This window comes from Eretmochelys imbricata, chromosome 1 (genome assembly GCF_965152235.1).
Source record: "Eretmochelys imbricata isolate rEreImb1 chromosome 1, rEreImb1.hap1, whole genome shotgun sequence".
In the NCBI taxonomy this organism is placed as follows: Eukaryota; Metazoa; Chordata; order Testudines; family Cheloniidae; genus Eretmochelys; species Eretmochelys imbricata.
The window spans coordinates 214,727,343-214,750,667 of NC_135572.1; positions in this window are offsets into that span (position 1 = coordinate 214,727,343).

Sequence of the window (23,325 nt, forward strand, 5' to 3'; positions counted from 1 at the left end):
CCTCTCTCTCCTTTCTCCCTCCAGGCCAGAGGGCAGCAGGAGGGTGATCCTATTGGGATCCAGGAAGTGGGCAGGTGAAGCCCTCCCACTGCTAAAGGATCCCCCCCAGCCTAAGAGTCGGGTCCACAGGACCTGGAAACCAAATGGTTATGGGGGTCAACTAATGAAATAACAGGGATAGGAGTGCGATTGAAGGGTCAAATGAAGGGTCAAATGAAGGGAACCAGATGGGGACACTGAGCAGAGAACCCCAGACAGCGCCTACTGCTCCTCGAAGGCATCAAGGGAGTCAGTGGATGGCACCCAGAGGAACTCTGCCCGGATACGTGAATGGATGGAGGATTGGAAATAGGCCCCACAGTCACAGGAGACTCAATCGGCCAACCTCCTCACGCTGGTTTTATAGATGGCCGTTTTAGCCAGGGCCAGGAGGAGGTTGACCAGGAGGTCCTGTGACTTTGTGGGGCCATGGATAGGGAGTGCATAAATAAGAAGGTGAGGGGAAAAGTGCAACCAAAATCTTAACAAAATGTCTAAGAGGAGCTGGAATAGGGGCTGCAGCCTGGTGTACTCCAGGTAAATGTGTGCCAGGGTTTCCCTCATGCCGCAAAAGAGGCAGGTGTCTGGGATAGGGGTAAACTGCGCCAAGTACACGCCTGTGCTCACGGCCCCGTGAAGGAGCTGCCAACTAATATCCCTGGCGGGCCTCGGGACCAAGGTGGAGTAAAGGCTGGCCCAGGGACAGGAGGCCAAACAACAGACCATCCCTACACCTGAGCTCCAAGAGGTCCCGGACCACATACAGGTTGTCAAAGATGGTGCGGCCCAGGACGGTGTAGGTCTGGTCTCGGTGGACCATGTCCACCACCATGGACCCTAGCCGCAGCGAGATGGCTTTTGCTACGATTTTGTAGTCCATGCTAAGGAGCGAGACGGGACGCCAATTTCGTAAATCACGGAGGTACCCCTTCTTTGGCAGTAAGGTGAGCACGGCTCGCCTGTACGAAAGAGGGAGGACCTTGCTCTGCAAGGACTCGGCCCAGACGGTGACTAGGTCTGGCCTGAGGACATCCCAGAACATGCGGTAGAACTCCACGGTCAGCCCATCCATGCCCAGAGATTTATTGGTGGGCATGCAGCGGAGGCTTCTGAGAACTTGGCCAGAGTGAGAGGCAGCTCTAGCTGGTCTTGGTCACCCGTTTACTGTAGGGAGTTTGTTCCAGAGCACTCTGCAAGTGTTAGGATCGGTCGGATCCCGGGAGAAAAGGCCTGCGTAGAAGGCCCTGGCTCTCCTACACATCTCCACTGGATCCGTGAGGGGGGTGTGGTCCTCTGCCAGAAGGTAAGTGACATACTTCTTGGCCCCCCTCCTTTTCTACGGGGCATAGAGGAAGTGGGAGCCATGATCCATCTCCCAAAGGAGACGGATGTGGGATTGAACAAAGGTGCCTGGGGCCCGATGGTCTTTGGGGGCCTGGAGCTCCTCCCGCTTCTCCTGGAACGCTCCGCAGAGGGATGGATCCTCGGGGCTGGCGGTCAGATGCCTCTCCAGCTCTAAGTCCTCCTGTTCCAACTGCTCTATCGCCGCATCCCTCTGTCAGCTGGCGCCCCGGGTGTAGTCATGGCAGAAGAGCCAGGCTCGCACCTTCCCCAGGTCCCACCACCGCCGCGCCAAGGAATAGGCACGCCGCTGCCCTCGCCAGGCCAGCCAGAACTCCTGGAAGGATGCCACGAAGCCCAAATCCTCCAACGAGCTGTTGTTGAAATGCCAATAGGCCGGCCCCGGCCTCTCCGGTGGTTAAATGATGATCAGAGAACGGGGCCGGCTGGATTCTGGAGGAGTGGGCCTGTGAAAGGTGAAAATATGATAAATAGATGCGGTCCAATCGGGAGTGGCGCGAGCAATGGGCCTCCACCTGGACAAAGGTGAACGTCGAGATGTTGTCCAGGTGGTGGTCGCACCAGACGTCCACCAGGGAGTGAAGTCTGACAATCTCCCGGAGAACGTCTGCGGTGGCCAGGCACTGCTCGGTCCCTGAGCAGTCCCACTCCTCGAGGGTGTTAAAGTCCCTGCTCAGGACCAGGCACTCACGAGGATCCAAGGTGCCAAGGAAGGCGGACACCTGCTGATAGAAATGCAGCCGCTCCGGGCTCAATGTCAGGGCAGAGACGTTGACGAGATTGATCACAAGCCCCTCCATACAGATCCAGAGGTGCAGCAGGAAACCCGGCACAGTCTCGGCAACCCCCAGCACCTCAGGCTGTAGGTCAGGAGAGAACAGGGTTGCCACTCCAGCTGTACAAACTGTGAGATGGCTAAAGTACACCCTGTCCCCCCATTCCAGCTGCCAGTGGTCTTTGGCAGCCGGACCCATATGGGTCTCCTGCAGAAAAACCACAGAGTACCCCCAATCCCGAAGGAAGGAGAGCACCTGGCTCCTGCGGAAACCCATCCTACAGCCCCAAGTGTTCAATGTTACGAAGATGATAGGTGCCATGAGGAGGGCTTGGGGGGATCCTTGCTGGCAGGATCGCTCTTGGCCCCCGTTGGGCCGTGCAGCAAACCGTGACCTACCCTGTAGGTGAGTAAGGAGTCACGGAAGAGGCGGACCCGCTGGTAGGCTGCGGCGGCCTGCTTCCCGGTCCTTTTACCCTCCCCCATGAGGGCCCTTGAGGCCCAGAGGATTTGATGAACCCTGGGGGCTGGGGGAGGGGCATCTGCAGAGCTGGCGGAGGGAGCAGCGGGGAGGGCCGCGGCTGTGGGGGCAGTCACTGCCATGGAGGGCCTGGTCTTTTTGGTGAGGCCCTTCCCCTTCTTCTTACCCTGGCCCTTCCTGCTGGCTGGGGGAGCTCCCCCAGAATCTGAGGGGGCAAGGGATGTGGCAGCAGCAGAGGTCACCCTGTTGCCTGCTGCTGCTGATGCCCCAGCAGGGGCAGTAGCACATGGTTTGGCAGCGGCGGTTGAGGTAGAGGCTTGGGGGGTGACGGAGGGGCAGGTGGGGAAGTGGCAGCTGGGTCTGCTGGAGGGGTCCAACCCGCCTTGTCCCCTGCAATAATGAGCGGGGAGGGAGGGGAAACACCAGAGAGGAGGGAAAAGGGTAAGGCGGTCGACCACTCTTCCCCGCTAGGCTGCAGGGAGGGGAGGAGGGTGTCAAAAGGGGTGGACTGGATGGGGGAGGCAATTAAGGGCCAGGGGTCAGTTACTGACATGGGGTGGGATTCAGGGTCCTCTAGCTGCACTAGGGAATGGGGGAAATACAACAGCATTGGGGGGGTGTAGTGAAAGAGGTTCAAACTAAAATGGGGAGGGGCACAAGCGCATAGGAGGGGGCATGGGCACATGGAGCAAGGGGCTAAGCAGGCTGGAGGTAGGACAGGGTATCCAAGGGGCTAGCTTCAGAGGCTGGGGTGAGGCAAACAAACAAAAGCTGCAGAGGGAAAAGGGCGGGGCAGGCAAACAAACTGAAGCTAGTAAGGGGGGCTGGGGCAAAGGGGAGGGGCAAAAGGCTGCTAGGGGCAAATGGGGCAGGTAGCAAGGGGCAAAGCTGTGGGAGGAGGTCAGTTCAAGGGGGGGCACATGCGCCCACATGCAAAAAAAGAGTCCTTGTTTGGGCTGGCTGCTGCTTCTGGCCCAAATGGTGGAAGCAGGGCATGGCAAGCCAAGCAAGCAGCTGAGTCCAGAGGCAGAAGCTGAGGCAGATGGTAAACAGCCAGTGGGGGCGGTGGAGGGGGCAGCAGTGGTGGTGGGGGGACAACACAGATGGATTGGGGGGCAGGCTCCATGCCACACCCACTGTGTCCCCACAAACACAGTCAAAACCCCCACCACAAGAGCACAGTTCAAAAGTTACTCAGTCCAGGGTTGGAAAGCCCCCTCCACGATGGTCTGCAGAGCCTCTGCGCGGTCCCCCACTGGTAGATGATCCTCTTCGTTCTCCTCCCTGAGGATCCAGCAGCTTCTCGGCAGCAAGCTCCTCAGCAGTAGCTCCAGCAACTCCAGGTGGCAGTGCAGGCAGGCAGAAAGGACCCCTCTTAGGTGGTGGTGGTGGTGGTGATGGTGGTGTCTGCAGCAGCAACAGCTGGGGCCCCTCACTCCCCTCCTCTGGGTAGTGGGCCAGCATCCCCCCCCCCCCAACGGGCTGTAGTTGGAGCAGTAGCAGCAACCAAGGGTGTATGGGGGGGGGTCCAGCAGCTGACCAGCAACCAGGTAGCAGAGAAGGAGGGGGTTGTGTCTGGCCCAGCGGGGGGGCGGGGGAGCAGCTGGAGAAACAGCCCTATTGGGATCTGGGAAGTGGGCGGGCAAAGCCCATCCACTGCTAAAGGATCTCCCCCAGCCTAAGAGGGGGATCCACAGGACCTGGATACCAAATGATTATGGGGGACAACTAATGAAATAACAGGGACAGGAGTGTGGTCAAAGGGTCAAACGAAGGGAACCGGACGGGGACACCGAGCAGAGAACCCCGGACAGCGCCCACTGCTCCTCAAAGGTGTCAAGGGAGTCAGTGGACGCCGCCCAGAGGAACTCTGCCTGGATACATGAATGGACCGAGGATCGGAAATAGGCCACACAGTCACAGGAGACTCCATCGGCCTCCTCACTCTGGTTTTATAGATGGTCATTTTAGCTAGGGCCAGGAGGAGGATGACCAGGAGGTCCCGTGACTTTGTGGGGCCATGGATAAGGAGTGCATAAATAAGAAGGTGTGGGGAGAAGTGCAACCAAAAACGTAATAAAATATTTGTGAGGAGCTGGAATAGGGGCTGCAGCCTGGCACACTCCAGATATACGTGTGCCAGGGTTTCCCTCATGCCGCAAAGGGGGCAGGTGTCTGGGATAGAGGTGAACCGCGCCAAGAACACGCCCGTGCTCATGACTCCGTGAAGGAGCCGCCAACTGATATCCCCGGCGGGCCTCGGGACCAAGGTGGAATATAGGCTGGCCCACGGGAGCTCCTCACCCTCCAAAGGTGGCAGGAGGGCCCGCCATTTTGTATCTGGGTGGGACACCAGGGTGAGGGCGTGTAGGTTGTGGAGTATGAGCGTGTATAGATGTTTCCTTGGCACGGTTTGGAAACAGATCGGCTGCAGCTTGTGCAGCTGGCTCATAGTGAAGGGGTGAGCGAGTCGGTTGGGTCCAATTAAAAGGTCCGGCGGGCCTGGGGTAGAGGGTATGTGGGGCGCGCTCTCGTGCAGGACCCGGTCGAGGTAAACCCGAGCAGTGGGAGGCAAAGCAGCCTTCACCTCCTGAAGTACGCGCTGGGGAGTATGAGGTCTGGAGAGCCCCATGCGCTGAGCAAGTGTCAGGGGATCCAGCCAGTCTCCCCGGTTGTAGTTGAGGTCTCCGACCCTTGTGACTTCTGCCAGGACCAACCTCTGGCGCACGAGGGGGACTCTGCTGCCTGCATGCGAGCCTGGGGGTTGTGTAGCAGGGGCTTCATGAGGAGATCTGCCCCATCGGTGGCTGCCACGGACCTGGTCGTTGAAAACAGTTTCCAGGTCCGGAGGAGGTCCTGGTAGAAGACCGGCAGCACGGAGAGGTCTCGCGGAAGACCTCTCGGATGGAGATAAAGGAGCTGCTGGTCGTATCGGAGCTCTCGGAAACAGTGCAGGAAGGTGTGCACCAGTATGCTCCACGCCTGAGTATTCAGACATTTCAGGCCCTGCCCTCCCTCCTCCAGGAGTAGATGGAGAGCCCCTGCAGGGATCCAGTGCAGTTCTGACCAAAAGAACTCCAGAATCGATGTCTGGAGGGTGGCCAGGAAACCCGGGGCCAGGACCAGAGTGTTGAGCCGGTACCAGAGCATGGACAGGACTAGTTGATTAAGCACCAGTGCTCTCCCTCAAAGGAAGAGGCACTGGAGTAGTCCTGTCCATTTCCGGAGCCACTCTATCACCCCGCCCTCTAAATTTTGCCAGTTCTCTGGCGGAGAGGGATGGGTGGCCGAAAGGTAAATGCCGAGATAGAGCAGCGGGCCCACGCTCCACCGGATGGCCTGAAGCGCGGGTGGGAGGGAGCTCACCTGCCAGCCGTCCCCGACCACCAGGCTAGAGCTCTTGACCCAGTTGACCTGGGTCGGAGGAGGCTGCCGAATAGATGGCCTGGCAAGCCTCCACCTGCGCCAAGTCGACCGGGTCCTGGACCACGAGGAGCACGTCATTGGCATACGCCGACAGGACCAGCTGCAGCTCCCACAGCTCCTGTCAACCTCCTTTGGAGGAGACAGAGGAAGGGCTCAAACGACAGAGCATACAGCTGGCCTGAGAGGGGGCACCCCTGCTGTACTCCTCGCCCGAAGCTGACCGGTTTGGTCAGGGTCCAGTTGAGCCTGACCAGACACTCTGCGGAGGCGTACAGCACCCGGAGAAAACCCACAAACTGGGTTCCGAAGCCAAATGCTTGCAGAGTGTTCAGGAGATACCCATGATCCACCCTGTCGAACGCCTTCTCCTGATCCAAGGACAGGAAAGCGAACGACAGACCATCCCTACACCCAAGTTCTAAAAGGTCCTGGACCAGATATAGGTTGTCAAAGATGCTGCAGCCTGGAATGGTGTAGGTCTGGTCTGGGTGGACCATGTCTGCCACCACAGACCCTAGCCGCAGTGAGATTGCTTTTGCCATGATTTTGTAGTCCGTGCCGAGGAGTGAGACGGGACGCCAATTTCGTAAATTGCGGAGGTCCCCCTTCTTTGGCAATAAGGTGAGCATGGCTCACCTGCACGAAAGAGGGAGGACCCCGCTCTGCAAAGACTCGGCCCAGATGGTGACTAGGTCAGGGCCGAGGATGTCCCAGAACATGCGGTAGAACTCCACGGTCAGCCCGTCCATGCCCGGAGATTTATTGGTGGGCATGCAATGGAGGGCTTCCGAGAACTCGGCCAGAGTGAGACCGTAGGGAGCTCCTCCCAGAGCACTCTGCAAGCGTTAGGATCAGTTGGATCTGGGGAGAAAAGGCTTGCATAGAAGGCTCTTGCCCTCCCGCACATCTCCACTGGATCCGTGAGGGGGGTGCTGTCTTCTGCCAGAAGGCAGGTGATGTGTTTCTGGCCCCGCTCCTTTTCTCCAGGACATAGAAGAAGTGGGAGCCACGATCCATCTCCTGAAGGAGGTGGATGCGGGATTGAACAAAGGCACCCCGGGCCCGATGGTCCTCGAGGGCCCGGAGCTCCTCCCAGCACGCTCCGCAGAGGGGCGGATCCTCGGGGCTGGCGGCCAGACGCCTCTCCAGCTCTAAGACCTCCCGTTCCAACTGCTCTATCGCCGCATCTCTCCGTCGGCTGGCGCACCTCGGGCCATAGGTCAGGGGAGAACAGGGTCGCCACTCCAGCCGTACGAACTGTGAGATGGCTAAAGTAGACCCTGTCCCCCCAGTCCAGCTACCAGCTGTCTTCAGCGGTCAGATCCATATGGGTCTCCTGCAGGAAAACCACAGAGTACCCCCCTCCCAAAGGAAGGAGAGCACCTGGGACCTGCAGAGACCCATCCTATAGCCCCAGGTGTTCAATGTTGCGATGGTGAGAGGTGCCATGAGGAGGGCTGGGGGGATCCTCACTGGCAGGGACGCTTGCGGCTCCCGACGGGCTGCACAACAGCCCGTGAGTTACCCCATAAGTGAGTAAGGAGTCATGGAAGAGGCGGACCAGCCAGTAGGCCGCAGCACCCTGCTTCCTGGTCCTTTTACCCTCCCCCGTGAGGGACCTCGCGGCCCAGAGGATTTGATGAAAGTCCCCCCATCGCTGGAGAGCAAGCTGTACCTTGTTGTGGGAGCCACGGACATCTTCTAAGAACTCCCGCAACTCTTCTCGCAGCGCATGGGGGGTTGGGGTTATGGTCTCCTGGTTATTCCCAGACATGGACCTTGGTACAGCCCTGTGGCCCACCAAGACAGGCAGACATGGTGCGGACCCCCGACGGGGTGCCTGATGGACTGGCGCCATTTGGCCTGCCTTGAACCTTGGGGCAATAAGGATAGCAGCTCCTAGTGGGTTGGGACAGGTAAACACAAAGGCCGCTCCCTGGGGGTCATCTCCTGGAAAAGGGAAGGAGACAGCCCCAGGGGCGGCAATAACATCGCGGGAGGTGGACGGGATAGGGACAGGGTCAGGGGCGAGACTCTGGGCTTCAGAAGCCAAGCAGCTGGATGGTGGTGCCTCCTGATCAGGCTCAAGGGTTGAGGGGGTGGGGAGGAAGAAGGAAGTAGATTCTCCACACCAACAAGGTGTGCCCCTGGTGGCTCGGGTCCCGGCCGTGTGGCACTGGCTGTCGCCTGAACAGGCTGGGTGGCCGTCAGCGGGGTGTCATCTGTGGCCGGGTTGATGGAGGAGTCTAGGGGCTCCTCGGAGGTGGGAGTGGAAATAATGGTTAGGGGGAGGGAGCATGGGAAAAGGGGGGCTGGAGTGAGGTCGCCCAGATCGAGGCTCACTGGCATAGGGTCGTCCTCCCCCTGGGTGACTGGGGTCAGACCCAGGGCCTCGATCTCCTCGTACATGGAGGGGAGATCGCTTTCTGCCACCCCGGGGTTCTCCCCGCTGGCACCCGATGCGATGGTCGCCTCGGGGATTAGAGAGGCTTCAGATGGTACCAGGGCAGAAGGGGCCCCCTCGGGGGTCTCGGAGGGGAGGGACTCCCATGGAGGGGAGATACTGCCTTCCAGTGCTGCCACATCTTCCCCAGCTGGCACCGGTGGATGGAATACACCTGTGGGCAAAGCGGAAGGCTTGGCATTGGTGCCCCCCTTCCTGGTCTTCCGGGGGGCCTCCGTATCAGATGGGAGGAGCGGAGTTCGAGCCTTCCGCTTGCCCTGCTTCCCCTGGACTAGAGCCCAGCCCTCCATGGCATCATCTGGGGGCTGGCTAGCAGGGATCGTGTCGGGGGCAGAGGCGATGGCTCAGGAACTCGGGGGCTAATGGTGGGGCAGCACAAGGGAGGGAGGATTCCCCCTGGGGCGGGCCCTCTCCCATGCCCGGCAGTGTCCCTGCCGCACCCTCCTCCACGGGCCTCGCCAGATTGCAAGCAGCAGGGGCGGGGCTCTCTCGCTCATCTGGGCATAGTGGGGGAGATGCCTCTTGGGCCTGAGCGGGAGCAGTGGTAGACTGAGAAGGAGAAGGGGTGGCTTCGGGGGCTGGGCAGCTCCAGGCGCTGGTGATGATGGGGCCGGTGCCCTGCTGGGGCTCGGGGGTCCCAGATGCCCCTCCTTGCCAGGCCAAGGGGCAGTCCCTCCGGACATGCCCCGTCGCCCGGCAGAGGTAGCACCGGGCCTCCCCTGTAGAGTAATGCACCCGGTAATGGGCGCCCTGGTAGGGGACCAGGAAGGACCCCTCAAGCGCCTCTCCGTCATGCACCGCTGGCGGCAGTTGAAGCTGCACTTGCCGGCGGAACGAGAGGACATGACGGAGGGCGGGGTCTTTGCAGCCCAATGGGAGAGGGCTGATCACAGAGATAGGTTTCCCCAGGGTGGAGAGGGCGGGTAACAGAGCGGCATTGGGAAGAAAGGGAGGGACGGAGGTCAGGATCAGGCGGACGCCCAGGTCCTCTAGCAGCTCCAGGGGGATGAACACCCCCCCTCCCCCCACTGCCAGGCCCTTCTCCACCGCCTCCTGGGCAGCGGCCTCCAATGCTAAGAAGAAGATGACCTTGCCATACATTTTGGAGGCCGCCACGATGGCCGTGGGCCCCACCACCCTCGCGAACACCCGCACGTAGGTCTCCAAATGGGGCGAGGTGGGCACCAGGAGGCAACGGACGCCGTGCTTCCTGGTCATGGTGGGAAAGGGGCCCCGGCCGCTATAAATGGTAGTGGAGGCGGTGGGTGGGGGAGATGATGTAGCGGCAAGCGGGCGGGGGCTGCCACCATCTGGGCGTATGCCCTGGGGGCCGGGAGAGGGACACCCACAGAGCTGGTGGAGGGAACAGTGGGGAGGGACGCTGCAGCCGGTGGTGGAGCTGCAGCAGTGGGGGCAGCCCCTGCCATGCAGGGCCTGGTCTTTTTAGCAGGGCCCTTCCCCTTCTTCTTACCCTGGCCTTTCCTGCCGGCTGGGGGGGCTCCCTCCGAATCTGAGGGGGCGAGGGACACAGCAGCAGCGGAGGTCACCATGGGTGTGGTAGCAGGTGGTTCAGCAGCGGTGGTAGAGGCTTGGGGGGGTGACGGAGGGGGAGGGGTAGCTGGGGCTGCTGGAGGGACCCCACCAGTCTCGTCCCCCGCCATCGTGAGCGGGGAGGGAAGGGGAGACACCAGAAGGAGGAGGGGAAGGGGAAGCAGGTCAACCCCTCCTTCCCGCTAGGCTGCAGGGAGGGGAGGAGGGCGCCAAAAGGGGTGGGCTGGATGCGGGGACAAAACAAGGGTTAGGGGTCAGTCGCCAACATGGGGTGGAATTCCAGCTCCTCTAGCTGCACTAGAGGTGGGCGGGATACAACAACATTGGGGGTGCAGTGAAGAGGGTTGAAACTAAAATGGGGAGTGGCACAAGCGCATGGGAGGGGGCATGGGCGCATGGAGCAAGGGGCCAAGCGGGCTGGAGTTAGGGAAACCAAAGGGCTAGCTTCAAAGGCTGGGGCGGGGCAAACAAACAAAGGCTGCAGAGGGAAAACCAGCAGGGCAGGCAAAGAAACTGAAGCTAGTAAGGGGGCTGGGGCAAAAGGGGGGGCAAAGGCTGCAAAGGGGGCAGGTAGCTAGGGGAAAAAGCTGTGAGGTGGGCAGTCCGGGGGAGGGGGGCACGTGCACCCACATGCGCTTGCACAAAGTCAATTTGGCTGGCTGCTGCTTCTGGCCCAAATGGTGGAATCAGGGCATGGCAAGCCAAGCAAGCAGCTGAGTCCAGAGGCAGGAGCTGAGGCAGATGGTATACAGCCAGTGGGGGTGGTGGAGGGGGCAGTGGTGGTGGTAGTGGTGGGGTTTGGGGGGGACACAGATGGATTGGGGGGCAGCTCCACACCACACCCCCTGTGTTCCTACAAACACAGTCAAGACCCCCACCACAAGAGCACAGTTCAAAAGTTACTCAGTCTTAAGGCCTCCTCCATGGTGGTCTGCAGAGTCTCTAGGTGCTCCTCCACTGGTAGATAGTCCTCCTCTTCTCCTCCTCGGGGCCTCAGCAGCTCCAGGCAGTAACGTCCGCAGCAGCAGCTCCAGGAACTCCAGGTGGTGATCCAGGCAGGCAGACAGAACCTCTCTCAGGTGGTGGTGGTGTCCACAGCAGCAACAGCTGAGGCTGGGGTCCCATCACTCCTCCCTTCTGGGGAGCAGGCCAGCAACTCCCCCCAAGGGGCTGCAGTAGCAGCACCCAAAGGTGGGGGGGAAGGTCCAGCAGCCAGACAGCAACCAGGTAGCAGCAGAGAAGAGGGGTGGTGTCTAGCTTAGCCAGGGAAGCAGCTGGAGCTGGAGCAACAACAGCAACAGGGAGAGCCCAGGGCCTGGCAGCAGCTCACTCTCCTTGCTAAAGAGCAGCAGGAGAGTGATAGAGAGGAGAGTTGTAAGCCCCAGGATGAGAAGAGCTTTATTCCCTGTAGAGGGAAGAGAGGTTGCTATAAATTAATTAGAGCACCTAAAGCCAATTAGAGCACCTGTAGCCAGTCACCTGATAACCCCCCCCCCCCCCCCTTCAATCAGACAGTTGGAGGAGTTGAAGCAGAGTGGTTTGGTGTTGGAGCAGAGAGCAGTTTGAAGGGAAGCAGAGGAGAGTTTGGAGAAGTACTGTGGCGGGCCAGAAGACCAAGACCCTAGGTAAAGAGAAACCTGGCTTGTGCAGAGCAGAGGGACTCCACAGACACAAGGGGTTGGGAGAAACCTAGCCTAAGCAGAGAGAGGGCAGGAAGGCCCACAAGCTGAAGGGCCAGAGAGAGAAGTAGCCCAGGGGAAGGAATTGCTAGTTCAAGTAGTTTGCCACTATCCCTAGGGCCCCTAGGCTGGGACCCAGAGTAGAGGGTGGGCCTGAGTCCCTCCCTCTCCCCTCCCCTCCCCTTCTCTGGAATACTAGTGGGACAGTTAATACCCCAGATCAGGGGCAAGAAATGGTACCCTGAACCCCCCCCCTACCCCCACAAGAAGAGAAAGCATGGGACCCATCATTGTAGTGCTGGCAATTTCCCACACCTTGTAAAAAACTCACTGGTTGTAGAAACTGAACCAGGTTACCATTACAGTAAAAATGGCTGGTCAGCAGAGAATACTACCAACCCTTCATGCTGCATGAGGGCTCCTGGTGAAAGTCAGTCTCTGGAAGCCAGGACATGAAAATGTTTGATGCTGGCAGCAAGAAAACACTTCAAGGTTGGTTACTGGAAAATGTTTCCAACATCAAAAATCTCACAGATCCATAAGAAAGATGAACAATTATGGACTCAAAATCCTAGTCATCAGTGAGAGCAAACTGACAGGTACGGATAAGAAGCATTTCAAGCAACAGAAGAAACATCTCATTTATTCAGGTCACAGTGACAATGAACACTCAGAGGGACTAAAACTTATTATGACAGATTCTGCAGAAAAATCACTCATCAGTGGGGAACCTACCAACCTACACATCATAGAGTCATAGAATATCAGGGTTGGAAGGGACCTCAGGAGGCCATCCAGTCCAACGCCCTGCTCAAAGCAGGACCAATCCCCAACTAAATCATCTCAGCCAGGGCTTTGTCAAGCCTGACCTTAAAAACTTCTAAGGAAGGAGATTCCACCACCTCCCTAGGTAACGCATTCCAGTGCTTCACCACCCTCCTAGTGAAAAAGTTTTTCCTAATATCCAACCTAAACCTCACCCACTGCAACTTGAGACCATTACTCCTCGTTCTGTCATCTGCTATCACTGAGAACAGTCTAGATCCATCCTTTTTGGAACCCCCTTTCAGATAGTTGAAAGCAACTATCAAATCCCCCCTCATTCTTCTCTTCCGTAGACTAAACATCCCCAGTTCCCTCAGCCTCTCCTCATAAGTCATGTGTTCCAGTCCCCTAATCATTTTTGTTGCCCTCCGCTGGACTCTTCCAATTTTTCCACATCCTTCTCGTAGTGTGGGGCCCAAAACTGGACACAGTACTCCAGATGAGGCCTCACCAATGTCGAATAGAGGGGAACGCTCACGTCCCTCGATCTGCTGGCAATTCCCCTTACATCATATACACCAAAGTCCAAAAATGTCAATTTTACAGTGCTATGCTCTGACAGAGGAATATAGTGATGAGGATAAAGATGAGTTCTACAAATGCCTCCAAACTGCGCTTGACAGAATACCAAAACATGCCTTATTCCTTGCAATGTGCAACTTTAATGCTGAAGTAGGATATCTTTTATTGAACCAACTTCTGTTACCTTACCCACCTTGTCTCTCTAGTATCCTGGGACCAACACAGCTACAACAATACTATATGCAAAGTATGATGTGACACTGAAGAAATGAAAGACCAATAGGGATGCATAGTTGAATTGTCCTTGGTGTCCGACCTAGTTCTTGCAAGTAACCTGTTCCCTCACAAAGACATACACAAAGAAAGAGGAAGATACTCACCTTGTGCAGTAACGATGGTTCTTTGAGATGGGTGCTCCACTGTAGGTGTAAGTGAGCCCCTGCACCTCTAATCGGAGATTTTTGGTAGCAGTGTCCATAGAGCCAGTGCATATACCCTCCCCCACTCGTGGTCTGCCTCGAGGCTATTTAGCACTGCACAGACGAACCCCCCTCACTTCCTTCTCCACCGCAGATCCCTATAGAGAACTCCAAAGTAGAGGGGAGGAGGAAGGGTCGTGGAGCACCCATAGGGACACACATCTCCAAGAACCATTGTTACTGCACTAGGTGAGTTAACTTCCTCTTCTTCTTCTTCGAGTGGTGTCCCTATGGGTGCTCCACTGTAGGTGACTCCTGAGCAGTACCCACCACTGGAGGCTGGGACTTTGGAGTGATGTCTTTTACTACAAAGAGCAGTGTGGAGTCGAAGATGGTGTCAGCGGCCAAATCTTCAGTGATCACATAATGTTCTGCAGAAGTATGGGCAGAGGCCCAAGTCATTGCTCTATAGATTGCTGAGATAGGGGTATCCCTATGGAACGTGATTGAGGTAGAAACTGACCTTTTGGGGTGTGTAAGGACTCTGGACAGAAGCAAGTTGTGCCCTTGATAAGAGACTAATGCAACTAGAACCCATATGGATAGTTTTTGAGCCAATATCACAGAGCTTTTGGATCTTTCTGTGGACAAAAGGAAGAGTTTAGGGGATTTCCTGAAGTCCCTAGTCCTGTCCAAGTAGAATGCTAATATCCTTCTAATATCTAGCATATGCACAATTGTCTCCCAGTTGTCACGATGGTTTTGGGAAAAAACAGGGAGATGGATCTATTGATTCATATGGAAAGTGTAGAGAAAGTAGGGAAAAACTTGGGATATGGCCTTAGAGTTACTCTGTCTTTAAAAAGGGGCCGTGAATGGTGGGTGTGCCAACAGGGCTGCTATTTCTCCTATGTGCCTAGCTGATCTAATGGCAATTAGAAATGCTGTCTTCATGGACAGGTGTAAGAGAGAACAAGTTGCCCTGGACTTGGAGGGAGGTCTAGTCAAAGCTCTGAGAACTAGGTTAACGTCCCAGGCTGGAGAGGGTGGTGTCACATGCGGGAAGAGATTCCCAAAGCTCGTAAAGAATCTACGCCTTAGTGGGTGAGGAAACACCAGGTGGGAAGCCATTTTTGCTGCAAGATGTACCTTAAGGTTGCTGAGTGAGAATTTAAAATGTAGTGCAAAATCAGAGGGAGGAAAGATGAGATTGGGTCTGTGTGTTTGGAATGACGCAAATTTGGAGTCGTTTTTCCATTTTGTAGGTAAGTATGTCGAGTGGTCAACTTTTGGTTGTGTTGTAACACTTCTTTCAGCTTGTCAGAGCATTCTGCCTCCAAGCCTTGGAACTAAGAAGGAGCCAAGACTGGAGGCAGAGGACCTGCAGGTTGGAGTGAAGGGTCAGCCCATTGTCTTGAGAAAGCGGATGAGGAATGGGTTAAAGAGAAACAGGAGGGCATATTGCCATCTGTGTCAGGTAAGGGAGCCAGACTTGTCATGGTCAAGAGGGACAATCAGAATAACTCTCGCTTCGTCTTGTTAAATTTTCAATAGAATCTTGGATAGAGTAGGAAACTGGGAAAAGACATACAAATGGGCCCTGTCCATGGGAAGATGAGGGCAACTGCCAGCGAATGTTTTCCCAGGCCAGCATGGAGCAGTAACAAAGACCTTTCTTGTTCCCTTAAGTAGAGAAGAGATCCATAGTCAGGGTTCCCCAAAGGGCGGATATATCTTGAAGCACCTCTGAACTCAGTACACACTCATTGTCGTGAGAAAATTCCAAATGAGACTGTTGGCTGTCACATTCTGTATCCCTGGTAGACAGCTGAGATGGGCACAATGGAATTGATGCGCCCATCACAAAGTTGGAGTGCTGTCTTGTAAAGGGAAAGAGAGCTGGCAGCCTGTTGGCGGTTTATACAAAACATACAGGTCACATTAAGTCCATCATGACCTTTGTGTGTTGCTGAAATTGTGCACAGGCACTCCTGACAACCCTTAGCCCCAAAAGAGTGATATGGAAGGTCATTTCTGTGGAAGGCCATTTGTCCTGGACCTTGTGGTTGTGTAGGTGAGCTCCCCAGTGTATTAGGGAGATGTGTCCCAGAGTGGTGAATGTGGGTAGCGAGAGGAACGCTGTCACTTATACTGCATCAAGGCTGGTGCTGATAAAGTCCAGTCACTGTACTGGGGTTAGTATGCCACTACAATGAAGAGAACCTTGGAGAATACCCTGTGTGGAGTAGTCTGTACTGATAATGATCCTGTCCCACAGGTAAGCAACAGGAAATCTCCTGTACAATGGTTGTATTGAGATATGGAAGTAGACAGTGTCAAGGTTCCTTCCCCACTCTGAACTCTAGGGTACAGATGTGGGGACCCGTGTAAAAGACCCCCTAAGCTTATTCTTACCAGCTTAGGTTAAAAACCTCCCCAAGGTATAAACTTTGCCTTGTCCTTGAACAGTATGCTGCCATCACCAAGCGTTTTAAACAAAGAACAGGGAAGAGACCATTGGAGACGTCTTCCCCCAAAATATCCCCCCAAGCCCTACACACCCCTTTCCTGGGGAAGCTTCAGAATAATATCCTAACCAATTTGTTACAAAATCATCAAAGACCCAAACCCCTGGATCTTGGAACAATGGAAAAATCAGTCAGGTTCTTAAAAGAAGGATTTTATTAAAAAAAAGAAAGGTAAAAATCATCTCTGTAAAATCAGGATGGAAAATACTTTACAGGGTATTCAGATTCAAAACACAGAGGATCCCCCTCTGGGCAAAACCTCAAAGTTACAGAAAACAGGAATAAACCTCTCTCTTAAAACAGGGAAAAATGACATAAAACAAAAGATAAACTAATCTGCCTTGCCTGGCTTACCTATACTGGTTGCAATATTAGAGACTTGGATTAGGATGGGTTGGAGAAGATGGATTTCTGTCCAACCTCTCTCAGTCCCAAAAGAGAACCATCACCTAAACAAAGAGCACAATAAAAGCATCCCTGCCCCCGCAAGATTTGAAAATATCGTGTCCCCTCATTGGTCCTTTGGGTCAGGTGCCAGCCAGGTTAGCTGAGCTTCTTAACCCTTTACAGGTAACAGGATGTTGCCTCTGGCCAGGAGAGATTTTATAGCACTGTATACAGAAAGGTGGTTACCCTTCCCTTTATTTATGACAGGCACCCTGTAGGTTCAGGGCTAGAATATGCTCTAGAACTGGTCTTAACTGCTGTGAAGTAGGGCAAGGTGATTTCTGAGTGGCGTGACAGGTGTATAGATGGCAGCTGATGTTGTAAGGTATCATTGTTCAGGCCCTTGAGCAGCTCATCAAACGTGCTTATAAGAGGCAGTTTGAGAGGTGCAGACTGTTCCCACTTTTGAACTCTGGTCCTCTTACACTGTGGCTCATAACAGCACTGAGATGGTGGGTACTGAGAAGATTGTGACCTGTGGTGTGACTGAGAGGTATATCTTCTCTTCTGTCCAACAATGTAGATTCCTAAGGAGTGTAATGTGGTCCGAGAATCCTTCAGGATCTGGAAAGAAAACCTGTCTTCTACGCGAAGAGTTTGGCCCTTCAAACTGGAATTCTGTAGCTCTTTGGGCAATCTAGAGAGATGTAGCCAAAAAAAACCCCACAAAAAACAAAACACAACCTGCCTCAGTACCACCGTCTTGGAGACTGGGAAGGCCGCTGTAACAGCTACACATCCAGTGCTGTCTCTAGGACCAGTGTGGCTATTAACTGACTGTCTCTAAGAATGGTCTGAATCTGTTCTTTTTGTGTTTCCAGTAATGTTCCAGAAACACACTAGGTTTCCCATAATTAGTAAAATTGTATTTGGCCATGACAGTTTGGGAATTCATGACTCTAAACAGTAATTTTGTCGATGAATATGCCATCTTGCCAAGTCTGATCGTATGGAGTTGAGTTGGCATTATATTGCTTGCTTCGTCCATTAACCACATCCACTATGATGGAGTTGGGGTGCAGATGTTCAAAACAAAGTCTGCCTCTTTGGGTAGAGACGTAGGGTGGATTTTTTTTTAACCACTCTGTTGTTGTTTGGTGCAAAGGAGGCTGGTGTCTGCCAGATGACTTTAGGAGGATCTAGAATCGCCTCATTAATTTGGAGGATAATTCTAGAGGAGAAGGTGGTGTGCAGAATTTCCACCAACTTGTGATGTGTATCCGCCACCTTCTGTAGGGGAATCTGCAGCTCGTCTGCCACCCTCTTGGTAAAATCCAGAAAGTTCTTAAAATCTTCACCTAGTGATGAGGGCTGGGCAGCACAGCCTCATCTGGTAGAGATTAGGAGAAGTGTGCTGGAGGGGTACCTTCCTCTTCAGGTTCTTTTTTCCTGTTCTGAAAAAGCTCTCTTGACCTGGCTCAGGTGCTCTGGACAGCCAGGTTGTAGCAAACCATCTGGTGGACTCTCCCTGAGAGACACCGGGGACGGTCACGACATGAGTGTATACATCACCCAAGAGTTACAATATGGTCTTTGGGAGAGGGAGGAAGGCGGGCATGGGAGGTGGGCTTACCTCAGGGGGCCTGCACTGCAGTTGTAGGTTGGCTTGATGGAATTGGGGAGGACACTTGTAGTGTGACGGTGCCCACAATGAGGGGCCAGGGAAATGATCTCGTCCTGGCCAGTGTCAGATTCTTCGGTGGGTAAGCGTGGTGTTGACTGGGGTATTGGCAGCATACAGCCCAGTACTAAGTGATTCTGGATGCTGGAATGTGCTCGATGCCGGGGTCCTGGTACCAGTAATGGGGATTGCGGTTCTTCCCCAACCATCAGGTCCCCAGGGTACTAGAGCTCATGCAGTACCATGGGCTCATTTGGTACCACAGAGGAGTGTCCGTGGTACATTGTCAGTACCAATAGTTGGGCAGAGCACTCCCTAAATGAGAGTTTTGTTCTGTCCGGTACAGAAAGTTTGTTGGTACCACTATTTTAGAGATGGTACGGTAATTGTCTTTCCCTGGGTACTGAGGCCACAGGTCTCCAGAGTACCAGAGCACGTGTGTTACCATGGGCTCACATGGTACCACAGAGCAGTGCCCATAGTATGTTGTCAGTATCAATGGTTGGGAAGGTGAAAAACGCTTCCTAGATGGGAGTTTTGTTGCATTTGGTACCAAAGGGTTTCTCTGTGCTGCTCTTTCAGAGATGGTACGGTAATTGTCCCCTCTCCTTAGTGGGCGGTACTGTTGCCTCAGAGCCTGACTGCGGAAGGCAGGCTTCTCTGTCAGTGCTGGGGAGGCAGACCTCACAGCAGGGGGCCTCTTCTGGGTGCCCGTGGTGCAGAGCTTGGAGGCCCCTTCTCGGTGCCGTACTTCAGAGCTGCTGGTGTTGTCTGACCGAGGTGGCTGCTCTGGGGAGCCCCACTGGCTGGCCAGCTACTCGGAAAAGATAGTTACTCACCTTTATAGCTGTTGTTCTTCGAGATATGTTGCTCAAATCCATTTCAATTAGGTGCGTGCATGCTGCATGCACAGCCATCGGAGAATTTTTACCCGAGCAACACCCGGTGGGTTGGCTGTGGAGCCCCCTGGAGTGGGGCCTTCATGGCGCTGAATATATACCCCAGTCAACCCAGCGCCCCCTTAGTTCCTTCTTGCCGGCTACTCCGACAGAGGGGAAGGAGGGCGGGTTTGAAATGGATATGAGCAACACATCTCGAAGAACAACTGTTACAAAGCTGAGTAACCGCCTTTTCTTCATATCGATTCCAATTAGGTGACTCCCAAGCCTCACGTAGGTGGTGGGGTTGGAGTGAAGTACCGTAGATTGTAGGACTGCTCTATCTAATGCCGCATCTTCTCTGCTTGCTGGACGATGGCATAGTGAGAGGCAAAAGTATGTACTGAAGACCAAGTAGCAGCTCTACAGATCTCCTGGATTGGAACCTGGGCCAGGAAAGCTGCCGAGGAGGCCTGAGCCCTTGTAGAGTGAGCGCTGAGGGGCGGGGTTGGAACACCGGCCAGATCATAGCAAGCACGGATACAGGACGTGATCCAAGAGGAGATCCGCTGGGAGGAGACTGGGAGGCCCTTCATCCAGTCTGCCACCGCGATGAAGAGCTGGGTCGTTTTCCTGAACGGCTTCGTATGCTCATTGTAGATGGCAAGGGCCCTACAAACATCAAGGGAGTGTAGCTGTTGTTCCTGACAAGTAGCATGCGGTTTTAGATAAAAAATCGTGAGGAAATTGTCCTGGTTGATATGAAAGGTTGATATCACCTTGGGAAGAAAGGCTGGGTGGGGTCGTAGCTGCATCTTGTCCTTATGGAAGATCGTGTATGGTGGTTCCGAGGTAAGAGCTTTGAGCTCAGATACACGCCTCACCGACATAATAGTGACGAAGAACACTGTTTTCCAAGAGAGGTATAAGAGGGAACAGGTGGCCAACAGCTCGAACAGGGCCCCCATAAGCCTGGAGAGGACCAGGTTAAGGTCCCACGTGGGGACTGGCTGCCGTACCTGTGGGTAGAAACGGTCCAGGCCCTTAAGGAACCTACCGACCATGGGGTTGGCGAAGACAGATCGGCCATTCGCTCCCGGGTGGAAAGCTGAAATGGCCACTAGGTGGATCCTGATGGATGATATCGTTAGGCCCTGCTGTTTCAGGCTCAGGAGATAGTCCAAAATGAGAGGCATGGACGCTTGGATGGGGGGGCATGCGATGGTGAGTGTACCAGCACGAGAATCGCTTCCATTTAGCCATATATGTGGCCCGAGTGGAAGCTTTCCTGCTACCCAACAAAACCTGCTGCACCAAATGAGAACAGAGGAGCTCTGAGTGGCTCAGCCATGCAGCATCCATGCTGTGAAGTGGAGGGATTGTAGGTCAGGATGACAGAGGCAACTGTGATCCTGAGTGATCAGGTCCGGAAAAAGAGGCTGTGGAACTGGGGCATCCACCAAGATCTCCAACAGTGTGGTGTACCAATGTTGCCTGGGGCATGCCAGGGCGACCAGAATCAGCCGTGTTCTATCCCTGTGCACCTTGAGCAGGACCTTGTGTACAAGGGGAAATGGCAGGAAGGCGTAAAACAATCAGCTCGTCCATGGGAGTAGGAAGGTGTCTGTGAGAGCCCAGAGAGCAGCCTTGAAGGGAGCAAAACACCAGGCACTTCTGACTGCTGCACGAGGCAAACAGGTCAACCTGAGGAACCCTCGCAACTTTAGGAAGATGGAGTGGATGACTTCGGGACGGAGCGACCACTCATGGGATTGGAAGGACCTCCTGAGGTGGTCCGCCAATGTGTTCTAGACCCCTGGGAGAAAAGATGCTACCAGGTGAATGGAGTAGGCTATGCAGAACTCCCACAGTCGAGTGGCCTCCTGACAGAGGAGGGAGGAACGGGCCCCCCCTTGCTTGTTGATGTAGAACATGGCTGTGCTGTCTGTGAGGACTGCCACACAACGACCATGCAACCATTCCCGAAAGGCTTGACACACAAGATGCACCGCCATCAGCTCCTGCACGTTGATATGAAGAGAGAGCTCGGACGGGGCCCACAGACCCTGCATCTGGATGTCCCCAAGATGTGAGCCCCATCCCAGGGCTGACGCGTCCGTGACGAGGGACAAGGAGGGCTGAGGGGTGTGGAAGGGGACCCCTTCACATACTGCCCTGGGGTCTAGCCACCAGCAGAGAGAGACAAGGACCTTTTCTGGGACTGTGACCACCAGGTTCAGGCTGTCTCGACCTGGACGATAGACTGATGCCAGCCAGGCTTGAAGTGGGCGGAGCTGTAATCTGGCATGCCTGGTCACGTATGTGCAGGAAGCCATGTGCCCTACAAGACTCAAGCACGTTCTTGCTGTCGAGGTTGGGAAGCTTTGAAGGCTCTGGTTGAGGCCCGACAAAGCTTGGAAACTAGTGTCTGACAGGAGGCTCCATGAAGATGCCACTCCAGCGGGCTCCACAGCCGACCCACCTGGTGTTGCTAAGGTAAAAATTCTCTGACTGCTGTGCACGCAGCGTGCGCACACCTAATTGGAATCGATATGAGCAAGCACTCAAAGAAGAACCCATGTGTTTGGATAGGTGCCGAGATGGCCACGCTGGGGAACCCCTCTGGCTAGCCAGCTGCTTGGAGGAGCCTCGGGGGAAGGGGGGGGAGTCTGCTGGTGGTTTGTTTGTTTTTCTTCTTCTCCTCTCCTCTTCACAACTCGACCCCTTTTGAAGTGAAGGCTCTAGGGACGATCCAGGGTCAGCACCCACCAGAGTCCCCTGCAGACTGAAGTGTTTTTTTCCATAGGGAGGAGTTTTAACTTCAGCTCCCAGCTTCTGTGAGGCTGCGGTTTTAGCTGTGGCAAGTAAAGCACTTCTGTGAGGTTCTCCCAGGCACAGTGAGAGTGTCTAGCCATTACAGGAACTGACTCCTGGCAGGAGAGGCACTGCTTGGAGCAGAGGGAGCCAGGCATGCCCCTAGGCAGCAGGTTGTCATCCTCTAGCAGTGAGGAATGCAGAAGAACATTGTCTTTACTTTTTTTTTTGTTTAAAAAAAAAAAGTATGAGTCTACTAGATATCTGGAAATGCCCCCAGAGAGGGCAGGAAAATTGAAGTTCTGTTTCTTTCTCTCTCTTTTTTTTTTTAACCCCAAGGAATACACTAGACTAGAATAGAATAAAATAAAATAAAGAAGCACTAGCCTAACTACTTTTAAGGAGAACAAAGGTAACAAAACAAACACTAATTATACTAATGCAGGGCTGGCCCTCAACATTTTGGCACCTGAGGCGGGTAGCTCAAATGGCGCCCCCATGCACCCACATTTGGGCCAAAATTTGGAAAGGCTCAATTCTGCCTTATTCCTGTTCTACTCCTCTCATGGTACTGCTCTGCTACCTACCCCAATAAAATGCCTTGTTCACAAATTTTAAGTAACACTTAACTTTCAAATGCCTGAACAGCAAATGTAACTTTTCTTGTCTGTGTAGTAAACACTGGCATTTTTATCTGTTTGAATAATCAAAGTGGTGCTTTCCATCCCTTCTTGGTTGCAACGAGCTGAACAGCTTCCTGCTGAAGGTCCACAGTCTGGGCCAGCTCATGCTCTATTGAGATGGTTGCAAGGCCGACCAGCGTCTCCTGTGTCATTGTGGAGCATAGATGTGTTTTTATTAACTTCAGCTTGGAGAAGCTGCGTTCTCCACTGGCAACTGTTACAGGAAGTGTTAGAAGTATGTGCAGAGCAACAAAAGCATTGGAAAGGGGGTAGTCATATATTCCAGAACAGCCTTTGGAGTTGATCCTGCTGAATTGTATCTTGAAAGGGCTTTCAAGTTCATCACCTAAATCACTCACACCAATATTGCGCATGTCATCATTAGTCAACACTGTCTCTAGTGCCCTGCATTGCTAGTGTAGGTCTTCTTCAGGTATAGTGAGGAGTTTTGGAATATCATACAACATCCCAAAAATACTGCTGTGTACCTTGGGCTGCATGAAACGTTCAACTGACTGTATTGCACAATCTAGCACCTGATTAAAGAATTCAACTTAGAATTATTGTTTGGGGTCTCTTATGGGATTATCCCGTGCCTCATAATTAAAATTTCTTCTTCGGTGACTCCTGTATTCTTGAATGGATGGGAAAACAGCTTTAGTGTGAAGTTCCTCTGCCAACTTCTGTGCACTCTTCAGAACATATTGAAATCCCTCATCTGACCGGTAAGACTGTAGATATGACTTCGCTTTGCCCAGTTGTTCCATTGCTACAGATATATCAAGGTCAACACCTTGGAGTCTCTTGCTTA